This window comes from Macaca thibetana, unplaced genomic scaffold, assembly GCF_024542745.1.
Source record: "Macaca thibetana thibetana isolate TM-01 unplaced genomic scaffold, ASM2454274v1 unplaced_scaffolds324, whole genome shotgun sequence".
NCBI lineage: Eukaryota > Metazoa > Chordata > Mammalia > Primates > Cercopithecidae > Macaca > Macaca thibetana.
This window is the reverse complement of record NW_026089113.1, coordinates 1-12,841: the sequence shown is the minus strand read 5'-3', so window position 1 is coordinate 12,841 and position 12,841 is coordinate 1. Positions and strand designations below refer to the sequence as shown.

Below are 12,841 nucleotides of genomic sequence, written 5' to 3'. Positions count from 1 at the left end.
TACAGGGATCAGCAGGTGGTTCCAGGATGTGAAGAGCAGATGAACAGGGTAAAAAGTGGCTATTCATAGATGAGAAAGATAACCTTGGGCAACAAAGCATATGAGTGTGGCTGGGCATGGTGGCTCATGTCTGTAATCCCAGCACTTGGGCAGGGCAAGGTAGCAGGACTGCTTGAACTCAGGTGTTCAAGACCAGCATGGTCAACACAGTGAGACTCCATCTCTACTAAAAATCAAAAAAATTAGCTTGGTGTGGTGGCACATGCCTATAGTCTGAGACACTTGGGAGGCTGAGGCAGGAGGACTGCTGTAGTCTGGGAGATAAAGGCTAGTTACAGTGAACTATGATTGTGCCACCGCATTCTAGCCCAGGTGACAGAGCAAGACCCTGTCTCAAAACCAATAACCATATGACTGAATCCACCACTAACTCAGGAATGGAGGAGGAGAGCAGCTGAGATTGGCATGTTCATGAATTGCCTGGTATTAACTATAATTACTTAACCAAAAAGTCCAGGCTCCAGATATTTATACACGCTTCCACATTTAAATGGTCGTACCTTTCAGTCTTCCTAATTTTCTCTAATATTGCCCAATTTTCTTTTTCAGTTCCTTCATCCTCCACCTGTTTCCCACTCATAGGCTCTTCTTTCATCTCATAGTGATCTAAGTCTTCTATATCCTGCAAAAAGAAGAGAAATATTAGGTTATTCAACCGATATTTCTTCAGCAGTTTCTTATGCCAAAAGTTCAATTATTCTTGACTCAATGGGGAACAAGAAACAGAATATATCTATCTATGGGGAGAGAGAAAAAGCCCCATATTCCATTCAAGAGGCTCCCACCTTTTATATCCTGTATTTTCTTTAAAAGCTAGACTCTGGGTAAAGCAGATTTAAAAGCTTTACAAAGTCACAACTAGTATGAAATAGACCATCATTAATTTATATACTTCTTTATTTAACTTATCTTCTTTTCTTTTTTTTGAAGATAGAGTCTCACTCTGTCACTCAGGCAGGAGTATAGTGGGGTAATCTCTGCTCACTGTAACCTCTGCCTCCCAGGTTCAAGTGATTCTCATGCCTCAGTCTCCTGGGTAGCTGGGATTACAGATGTACACCACCACGCCCAGCTAATTTCTTTGTATTTTGAGGAGAGACAGGGTTTCACCATGTTGGCCAGGATGGTCTCAAACTTCTGACATCAAGTGATCTGCCCACCTCAGCCTCCCAAAGTGCTGGGATTACCAGCATGAGACACCACGCCCGGCAAGCCATCGTTTAAATCTCCTCTTAAGAGGAACCTTTGAAACGGTTTGGCAGCAGGTGTCAAGAACCTGAACTGTTCATAGTTTGTTCCAGAAACTTGACTCTAGAATTGCATTAGAAGAAACTAGTCTAAGATGTAAGCACAGATTTAGGCATGAGGATACCTATTCCAACCTTGCAACCACAAAAACAAACACAAAATCTGCATGTGCAAAAATAGCAAAACAGTTAACTCAAGTCCATGAAATATTAAGAGGCCACTGAAATACCAATACAGCATAATTTCTCCTGTATTGAAAAACTTTGAAATGAAAAATGGAATACACAAAGGAATAGAAAGAATTTCAATTATGCTGAAATAAGCACAGAAAAAGACCAGAAGAACTCATATTGAAATGTTAATTTCAATTAATTTTAGTTATTATCTCTGGAGAGATTTGGTGCTTCCCCTAATTTCCAGGTTTATGGTTTTATGCAGGAAGCATCTATTGATGTTAACAACTTAAAAGTAAGTTAAAAAAAGCATTTGATCTCAGGTGCTCAGGAGGCTGAAATAGAAGGATCGTTTGGGCCCAGGACTTTCAGGCTGCAGTAAGCTATGATCACGCCACTGCACTCCAGCCTGGGTGACAGCGACCCTATCTCAAAAACTAAGAATATTTTTAAAAGAATTTGAATAATACCCCGCAGAACAAAATCTTTATTCACATCATTCTGCTCCCTCCTTTCCCATACTATCTGTTCTTACATATATACAAATATATGCAGAATTGTTTAAATCCTAACTTTTTTCAATTATGTTATTTTTCTACTTCAATTGCCAAAATCTCTAAAGGAATAGTTTATATTTATCTCGATTTTTTCCCCCCAAGCTGGCTAATTACCCGATTTCTAGACCAGATTACTGACTACCTCCTCTCAAACTCTGCCCATGACTCTGGACTTCATGGAGCTCCCTTCTCCCTGTGTGCACCTTTCAGCTCTGATCTTCCATCCTATGCTTGTTTTCCCCACAGTGCTCACAAATGCTTTTGGCCTGTATTTCCTCCTGTGTCTTTAACCTCAGTCATGTTCCCATCCACAAAACTTCTCCACCTAAGTATTAGTCAGCACATCCCAAACAGAATTCAACATATCTTTCTAAAACAGTGTTATCAGCACGTTTCCCTGCCTAAGGCCTTCTTATCAACAAACACAACAAATAGAAACGTTCCGTTCTCAAATTCAAGACTTTTAACCATCTTCCTTTTCTGGACAATCTTGCTTTCCATGACTTCAACACATCAACCTTCCTTCTCAAAAGAAAAGCATCCAATACACCCAAACACACCATGTCCAAAATTGCTCTGGGCCTGTTCCCACGTTATTTTAGGAGCCTAGAATATCTGCTTTTCACCTGGCCTAATCTGACATCTCCAAAGTTCAGTCTCCTACCTTTGTAGATTTCCCTCAAAGGGGCAGTCCCTTGTTTATTAACTTGTGAAGGGGAAATGAAAGGGTTCATGAATCTTAGTACAATGGATGTCTGACCCATGGAAAAGGTTTAATGTTTCCATGAAGTTTATTCCACCTAAGCTAAACTGCATAAAAACATTAAAACAAACTCTCCTTGTAATTGGACAATTTTAAGAAGTATTTTACTCCCAGACTCATAAAACAAGCCTACAGCCAGTCACAGTGGCACACACCTGTAATCCCAGCACTTTGGGAGGCCGAGGTGGTGGATCACTTGAGGCCAGGAGTTCAAGACCAGCCTGGGCAACAGAGCGAGACTCAAACTCTACAAAAAGTAAAAAAGTAATTAGCTGGACATGGGGCACAGGCCTGTAGTCCCAGCTACTCAGGAGGATCGCTTGAATCCGGGAGTTCAAGGTTACAGTGAGCCATGACTGCGCTACTGCACTCCAGCCTCTGTGACAGTAAAACCCTCTCTCAGAAAACAAACAAAAAGAAGCCTACAACACTACTTTTTTAGTTCTGAAGCACTCTAAAGTATATTTTAGATTAATAACTTCCAAACTAAGAAAATGGAATCCTAAATTAATTATAAGACCACAAACAGAAAAAAATCTTTTAAAACAATCAAGACCATGGAATTCACATACATTCTATTTGGTCAATGCAGAGACATAGATCTTTGTTCCAAAGTTTAAATTTAAATGCAAAGCTTCAGAGCCTGAAAACATCTAAAATTATACCCATGACTGACAACTGGCCTAGGCTCAATGTCTTTGGAATTTGCTGTACTAAATTTGCTACTGTTTGAGTGTATTCCCTCCAAAATTCAAGTGTTGCCAATGTGATGATATTAAGAGGTAGGACTTTTAAGAGGTTATTAGGCCAAGACGGGCTTCTTACTCCTTCATGGGATTAAGGCCCTTATGAATGAGGCTTCACACGTTGGACTAGCTTGCTCTCCTGCCCTTCTGCCTGCTACCGTGTGAGGATGCAACAAGAAGGCCCTGAGACACCAAATGTTGATATTTTCATCTTGGATTTCCCAGACTCCAGAACTGTCAGAAAAGAAAGGACTGTTCTTTATAAATTACTCACTCTCTCTTATTTTGTTAAAACACTATAAAACAGACTAAGACAAATTTTTGAATGAGCTTTCAACAAGAGACAGTTTCACTACTTCTGGCAAGTAGTTCATAAAGTATGTTCAAATTCCCCTTTTATGCAAGCATAAAATTTTTTAAACTCAGTAGTTTCTCTTCCAAAAAATAACCAAATACATGTTAAGTACTGATTAGTATAAAATATAATTTTAGTGCTAAAAGTTAAGAGCTTTTGTTTTCCAGAAAATCAAATCCAAGAATTCAGATAAAAAGTTTGCTCAAAGGCATATCATGAGTTAGAGGTAAAGCCAGAATTTATAAATTAAATTGCATTCCAAATATGATATGCTTTCAATTATTCCACATTAGTAGTTATTTATAAAGGAGATTAGAGAATTACTCAAATGTTCAAAACTGAAGATATTCATGATTTTTTCTTTTTTTTTGAGACAGAGTGTCGCTCTTGTCACCCAGACAGGAGTGCAGTGGCACGATCTTGGCTCAATGCAACCTCCCCATCCCGGGTTCAAGCCATTCTCCTGCCTCAGCCTCCTGAGTAGCTGAGATTACAGGTGCCCACCACCATGCCCAGCTAATTTTTGTACTTTTAGTAGAGAGAGAGTTTTGACACTTTGGCCAGACTGGTCTCAAACTCCTGACCTCAGCTGATCTGCCCGCCTTGGCCTCCCATAGTGCTGGGGTTACAGGCATGAGCCACCTGGCCTGGCCAAAATGTTATTCTTATATAATATACCTACTTCAGCCATCTCTTCTTCCTCTTCTTTTGAAGTCACTTCTTCTTTTGTCCCATTTGAAAATAGAGAAAGAATCTTCCAGGGCTACACGGAACAAATATGCACATTAGAAGACTGGTGTCATAGCTTTAGGGACAAACTCCCAACCATCTGTCACTGCAGGCCCACTACCAGAGAGCTTATTAAAATTAAAATGTGCATTTTAAAATCCAACTTTGATTTGACAAACAACAGTTCTCAGCTTTTCAAATTGAAACGATTTTGAACAATTTAACTTAATGGATGCCTTCAGAATAAAGAAAAGCAATCAGTCAAATATAAAGAAAAATGAAAAAAACTTTAAAATGTAATCTAATTTAAAATAAGGAAACCTTTTACTTATATGGCTATGTGCATAAGATCAAAGGCTTACTTTGTTTAAAATAAATGTCCCAAACTATCAATTTCTCAAAACAGCTACCTTTGTAACTTTGAAAAGCCTGAATCATTACATAAATTCAATTTCCTTACATTTTAAAAGGTCAGATGCGTTACCTATAGTAGACACTTCCCAAAACTAAGAATTATGAAATGATTACCACCTCACTATAAAGCAAATTTTCTTTTTAAAAGCATGTAATTTACTATCAAATATCTCTCTACAAGACATAATTTACCAATTAACACAAATTACAATTATCAAGTTCAGAAATGAATGTAATGAATTTTTAGGAAGGGCCTTCATACCCAGTTTGGGCAAAGTTCAAAAGATAAGCTTCCTGGTTAGGACATAGTATATAAATGCATCTTTAACCATTAAGGCCAGTTCAGGTTAGAATCCAGAATATGTAAAAGATCAAGAAACTAGGATCCAGAAATCAAGACCAACAAAGGTCTTAGCAGCATCTAAGCAGCAGCTTCCAAAATGGAATTCACCCCTTCTTCATTTCCCTAAATTGTTATATTCCAAATCCAATTATTCTGGGTATCTAAAGAATATATACCTAGCCTCAAAGTCCCAAAGAATCTGGTTGCATCAATGGTTGAAAGAGCATTTTTGAAATGCTAATTTCAAAGCCTACCCAAAGAATCTGTTTTGAAAAGCTCTCTGAGGTGATTCTCACATGCACTGGGTCTGTCACCACTACCCCATTTACTATCCTTCATTCTACACATGAGAAAGCTGAGCCCCTTCCCCCTCAAAAAGGGGAAGTAATTTAATCAAAACAAAAAATGAGTTAGGGCTGTGAAATCCTAAGATTAATTTCATTTCAAGATGTGACCTGGTCCTCTTTCTAAAACCCCACTGAAATGACAGAATTTTATAAAAGAGAGTAAGTGTGCTGCAGCAGCAGCAAAACAACAAATACAAAAAGAATACCCTTAGTGAACCAAAACTATAAGGACATGCTGGAAGATACAAAGCAGATGGCATCAGACTGCTGGCCTCAAGAAAGCCACAAACCCAATCCAAATAATGGAGGGACCAATTCTGTTGGAAGAATCAAACATTCTTCACCGTACTTGTCCCAGCTATAGTTGGTAAGGATCACTCCGCTAATAGGAAGCCTATCTTGAAGGTCTCTTACTATCAGTGTCAAAACCAGAGAGAAAAGACAGAATGTTTTTTAATATAACTCAATGCAGCAGCAAAATCTTATAACAGATTCTGCTCTTCCTTTTAGTTCAAAATCTGGAAAGCTCACCGGCCAGCACCTCCCCATCCTCATGCCACAGGAAGAGCACAGGTCTGCAAACCAGGAGGGGGAGGCCACAGCAGAAAAGAGTGACAATTCTGAAGACATTCATAACAACTGATACTGCTCAAAGGTATACCTCATGTATAAATGAACAGATAACCATGTATCATCAGAGAGTTGAAGAAAATTAGCAACCTGAAAGGAAGGTGCCAAGTCAAAGAAGCACAAATGACCTGAAGCACTGCTAATGAAGGAAATAAACAGAATTGTAAAACCTAATTGGAATCTTTAGCAGTAATTGAGAAGATACTGTATCCACAAAATACAAAACAGATTACAATGCAAAAGACAATTCTAGGAGGTAAAAATAAGACCCCTAAACCAAAACAAACAAACAAACAAAAAAAAAAAAAAACCATCCAATCAAAAAAACAAACAAACAAAAAAAAACACTTGTAGAAGGGCCAGAGCACAATGGACTTGACTCAGCAAAGCATTTGAGGTGGCTCATGTCTGTAATCCTGGCACTTTGAGAGGCTGAGGCAGGCAGATCACGAGGTCAGGAGATCGAGACCATCCTGGCTAACACGGTGAAACCCTGTCTCTACTGAAAATACAAAAATTTAGTCAGGCATGGTGGCACATGCTTGTAGTCCAAGCTACTCAGGAGGCTGAGGCAGGAGGATCATTTGAACCTGAGAGGTGGAGGTTGCAGTGAACCAAGATCGTGCCACTGCACTCCAGCCTGGGTGACAGAGCAAGAATTCCTCTCAAAAAAAAAAAAAAAAAAAAAAAAATAAAATAAAAATAAAATAAAATAAAACCCCACACTTTACAGTTACACAGAAAATCATACTAACTATCAGAAAGAACTACGAATCAGATAGGCATGAGACTTTCCATCTATAACAATAAATATCAGAACATAAAAGTGTAAAGACCTGGAAAGAAACTCAATTATGACCTCAGAATTCTATATCTAGCTCCATCAAGACAGGAATCATATCTGTGTATGTTTGCCTCGGGATTCTCCACACTGATATGGATGGGTACTTCATACAGAGTCAAATATTTGTTGAACAAGTGATAACACACAGCAAGTTCATGGAACACACTCCATACACATCCCCACAAACCCTTTCTAGGAAAAAAAAAAAAAAAAACCCAGGATATTATTCAGGGATATACTTGAGGGGCAGGGAGCAGGAGACATAATACAAGAAGTAGCAATAAGCAAAGACAACAGTAACGCCAACTGTGAAGTCTAAATGATTGCTGATAATCTAGCTGAAAGGTCACAGGCCAAATTCTCTGACCATATTGATGCACTTAAAATACCTCAAAAGCCACCTAAAATGCTTTTTAAATTTTTTTTTTTTTTCGTAGATAAGTCTTGGGTAAAAGAAGAAATTGATCCTCATGCCTCAGTCATCCAACTCCTAAGTATGTGCCCCAGAGAAATGCTGGCACAGGGGTACCATTAAATATAGATAAAAATGATCATAGCAGCATTTGCTCTTCCTAATAACATGGGAAACAACCCACATGTCTGTATCTAGTCAAGGGAATAAATGGTATGGTGTTTTCAAACAATGGAGTAAATACAGCCATGCAAAAGAACTATAGCTACACACAATAGGAACAAATTTCATACACAATGTTGAGTACAACAAAGAGATGAAAAAATACATATAGTATGATTTTCAAAAGTTCAAACAATAGGCAACACTACACTGTATTGTTCAAGGATGCATACATGAGTGATAACACTAGAGAAACAGAAGGCAAGATGAAGTGTACAGAGGCATGGTGATTGGGAAGCAGCCTGCAGAAGGTTTCTGTAGTGCAAGCAATGTGCCTTCTCTTCACCTCGGTGCTGGCTAGGTGTTGGTTCCCAAGTACTGACTCTAACTATATGTTACACTAAGCTTATGTTTTATATAATTTCCATACATGTCATATCTCACAATGAAAAGTTTTTTTTTTTTTTTTTGTTTTTTTTTTTTTTTTTTTTTTTTTAATGGAGTTTTGCTCTTGTTTTCCAGGCTTGAGTGCAGTGGCACGGTCTCAGCTCACTGCAACCTCTGTCTTCTGGGTTCAAGCGATTCTCCTGCCTCAGCCTCCCGAGTAGCTGGGATTATAGGCATGCACCATCGCACCTGGCTAGTTCTTGTATTTTTCGTAGAGATGGGCTATCTCCATGTTGGTCAGGCTGGTCTCAAACTCCCGACCTCAGGTGATCCACTTGCCTTGGCCTCCCAAAATACTGGGATTACAGGCGTGAGCCACCATGCCTGGCCAACAGAAAGTTTTAATAGTAAGAGCAATGTGAACAGAGGTTGCAATAAAATGACTTAGAAAATACAAACTATTTAGAAAATAGATTTTAAAACTTGTGCAATAAAGTCAAACAGCACCCAAAGGAAGTGTATACCCTTATATGTTTGTTTAAAAAGCAATTTAAATTACATTGATCCACTACACTAGAAAAAGCAAAATAAACAAAAAGGGGAAATAATGAAGACTTAAGGAAAATGTGAAAAACACCCCACCAAATTTAAAAAATAACACTAAAGGAGGATTCTTTCAAAAGACTAAGATAATAAAACAGTCACGCCTCTGATAAGTGATCAAGATAAAGAAAACTTTGAAGAGAAAAGGGTATATAGCCACATGTGAATATGATGCAAAAAGTGAAAACTTTACACATCTTTAAAACACCTTAGAAGTATGGATGAAGTGCTCATTTCTTTTAAGAATCTACAGTTACGAAAACTGACTGAAGAAATGGAAAATCTGGAGACCAATACGCAGAAGAAGGAAAAGACAAAGACTCATCTTCCAAATTGGACATTCATTTAAACCAGGGTTTGTCAGCCTCAGCAATATTGATATATTGGGCCAGACAATTCTTTGTGGAGGGTTCTCCTGCTGTGTTGTGGCACATTTAGTAATATCCCCTCTACCCACGAAATGCCAATAAGACCTCCCAAGCATGACCAGTTGTGACCACAAAAATGTCTCCAGATATTTCCAAACCTCCCACGGGAGGCATAATATTCCTGTAGTTGAAAATTACTGTGCAGACTAGATCTACATCCTAAGTCTTAGAAAAAAGATGTAAAGCTTCCCAAGCTATCCCTGCATACCCTTGATACTGAAATGAAATAAGAGCCTTAAAGGAAACAAACAAAATATAATCTTATTTAATACAGAAGTAAAAATGCAAAAATGAAATATTACCATAGCCATTCTTACAGTGTTTATTATAAGAATGCAAGGATGATTCAAAATTAGGAAAATTTCATCAGGTAATTCACAAATTATATTTCTCCATAGAATTGTAGGCACAATCATGAAAAACAAGGTAGCTCTATATGCATTAAGTCCCTGTGATATTCAGTGAAAAACACAATTTGCAAATGTCTTACAGAAAAAAACTGAACACTGAACACATATTTCCACCATCTGCTCTTTGTCCTGAGGCTCCTCTAGAAATACAGTGAAGAAGAAACATTATATAAACACACAATTACAAAAAAAGAAATGGGATTACCAACAGAAGAGAATTCACCTCCATTAGACAATGACAGTAAATGGAAAATGGTTAATTAGTCGAGCAAAGCAAACAAAAGTGGAGGTCAGGGGGATACCGAAAACAAGGAAGCTAATTTGTCCCACAGCAACCTGGAAAGGTTCTAGACTCAGACACCAGGTATCCCCGAGGGTGGGACTGACAGGCAAGACTGAAAACAGAGATTAACCAAAAGCCTATATAGAGAACACATTTTTCAGGCACTGAAATGCACTGCTCTCCCCCATCTCCTTAAGCAGAACCCAAGCAAACATATCTACCTCAGACAAGAGAATGCAGATTTCATCTCCAGAGGAATGGAGTAGTTCCAGCCATCATTTATGATTGCACCGGGAGATAAGAAAGAGGGGTAGAGGAAAACAATCAGGAATCAGCATACATTCCCCCTAAAAGCTATCAGTTGCCAAATCTTGGCCATGAAGAACTCCCAATCAATTTTTTAATTTTTTTTTTAGTACTTATTTATTTAATTAATTAATTTATATATTTTTTATTTTTGAGATAGGGTCTTGCTCTTTTACCCAGGCTGGAATGCAGGAATGCAGCAGGATGATCACAGCTCACTTCAGCCTCAACATCCCAGGCTCAAGCGATCCTCCTGCCTCAGCCTCCCAAGTAGCTGGGGCTACACGTGGGTGTCACCACACCTGGCTATTATTTTCACTTATTTTTTGTAAAGATCGGGTCTCACAACATTGCCCAAACTAGTCTTGAGCTCCTGGGCTCAAGTGATCCTCCAACATCAGTCTCCCAAAGTACTGAGATTGTAGGTGTGAGCTGACACACCCAGCCTCCCAGTCTTTTAGTATCTCTCTCAGATATGAATGAACAAAAAAAGGAATTAAAAAAAAAAAAAAGAACACAGACCGGGCACTGTGGCTCAGGCCTTTAATTCCAGCACTTTGGGAGGCCTAGGTGGGCAGATCACCTGAGGTTGGGAATTGGAAACCAGCCTGACCAACATGGAGCAACCCTGTCTCTAATAAAAATACACAAATTAGCCAGGCATGGTGGCACATGCCTGTAATCACAGCTACTCAGGAGGCTGAGGCAGGAGAATCACTTGAACGCAGGAGGCAAAGGTTGCGGTGTGCCGAGATCACGCCTTTGTACTCTATCCTGGGCAACAAGAGCGAAACTCTGTCTCAAAAAAGAAAAAAAAAAAAAGAAGACTACAAATGATAAGCAACATAGAATAGATAAAATTTAAGGAAAGGCTTTAAAAAGAAAAATAAGACAAAAGATAAACTAAGAAAAAATTTATTAAAGAACAAAGAGATGCTAGGGAGAAGACAAAAGAGTGTCAAAATCACTTCATAAAGACACTTGTGAATATATTACATGAATAAAACAAAAATAGAATATGAATAAGGAATAATCAGAAAAGAAAAAGTTCTTAGAACTCAGGGTTCATCTTGGGAGTTGGTCCCCAATGAGCCACACCTCCTGTCGTCATGTCCTTGGACAGGCCCATCCCACAGTGAATCTGTGTTGGCCCCAAGACTCACTCTAGCCTAGAGAATTTGCTGGAAATGACACTGGACCTTTCCAGGTCTAAGTCTGAAGAACACCTGGCAGCTCCACTTGTGTGCTTCTGGAAGCCAAAATAAGTACTGACTATCTTCTTGGAGAAAGAGAAGCCACATGAAGAGGCCTCAGAGCATGAGATGCTAGGCAGAGAGGAAGGCCACATGAAGAAACACCAAGGCCACATGAAGAAACATCCCACAGGCAGACCTGTGGGTGAAGAAGCTGTCTCAGACATTCCACTGCAGCTGAGTATCCAGATGACCAGTCCCTGACACCGTCTAACCACACAGTGAGAGATGCCAAATGAAACCAGCAGAAAAACTGTCCAGCTATCCCCAGTTAACCCATACAGTAGTGACAGAGATAAATGTGTAGTTTTATGCCATTAAGTTTTGGGAAAATTGGTTAAGCAACAATAAATAACCAAAACAAAACTTAAAGTTTTGACTGTCCAAATAACATTTCCTACAAGTCAAAAGATAAGAAAAATATTCCAGAATTTAAAATTAAAAAAAAAATTAGAAATAACATGAGATACAAGAGTCAAGACAAGAGGTCTAAAATCCAATTAACAGATGCCTCAAAATGATCAAATAAAATGGAAAGGAGAAAGTTAACAAAAATATGACAAGATTCAAGATTCCAACTTTGAAAGAGCCTATCCATAGGCCTATCCATTCGGTGTACCCAGCACAGTGAATGAAAAAAGACCTAAGTACAATGTTGTGCTATTTCAGCTCACCAAGGAAAAGACAAAATCCTAAAAGCTTCCAGAGAGAAAGTCATACCTAAATGAGTGACACTCAGGATGACATGAGGCTTCACCACCATGACTGGTTAGAAGACAACAGCACAGACTTTGAAATTCTAAGGTAAAATTATCCTCAACCTAGAAATACATAATCAACCAAACTATCAATCAAGTGTGAGGGTAGATTATGACAAAAGTGAATTGTGATGGGGATGTGCTATGCACCAGGCACTGTTCTAAATGGTTTACACGTACCAACTCATTTAATCCTCATAGCGCCCTAGAAACATAGGTACTAATACTATTGCTGGCTCCCCCATTTTGCAAATGGAAAACTGATGCATAGAGCACTTAGGGAATCAGCCCAAGGGCCTACAGCTAATAAGCAGTAGAACCAAGATTCAAACCTATCTCGACTGACTCCAAAATCCAAACACTGCATTGCATTTTTTTTCAGAAGCTAGAGATCAGAAAATATGCCACTCTATGCTTCCTTTGGGTTTTACTGGAGGACACAGTCAGGGAAAATGACAAAGGGAAAGCCAAGAAAGATGACATGGGATCCAGGAAACAATGGATCTACTCTAGGAGAGCAGATGAGAAAAACCTCAAGATGACATCTGCACAGCCAACCCAAAGAACAACCTGCCAAAATGGGCACAGAGGAGCCAAAGGCTTTGGAAGAGAAGGAGATCTCAGAGAAAG

At 38.8% G+C, this 12,841-nt stretch overlaps 1 long non-coding RNA gene across 1 annotated transcript; it reads right to left on the bottom strand.

Moving 5' to 3' along the window:
• Window positions 1-36: 36 nt before the first annotated feature.
• LOC126947436 (uncharacterized) lies at window positions 37-12,835 on the bottom strand. The gene is made up of 3 exons (XR_007723075.1): window positions 10,116-12,835; window positions 4,585-8,554; window positions 37-682 (listed from the first exon to the last, which is right to left on the bottom strand). It is a non-coding gene; the product is annotated as an uncharacterized LOC126947436 (long non-coding RNA).
• Window positions 12,836-12,841: the final 6 nt, after the last annotated feature.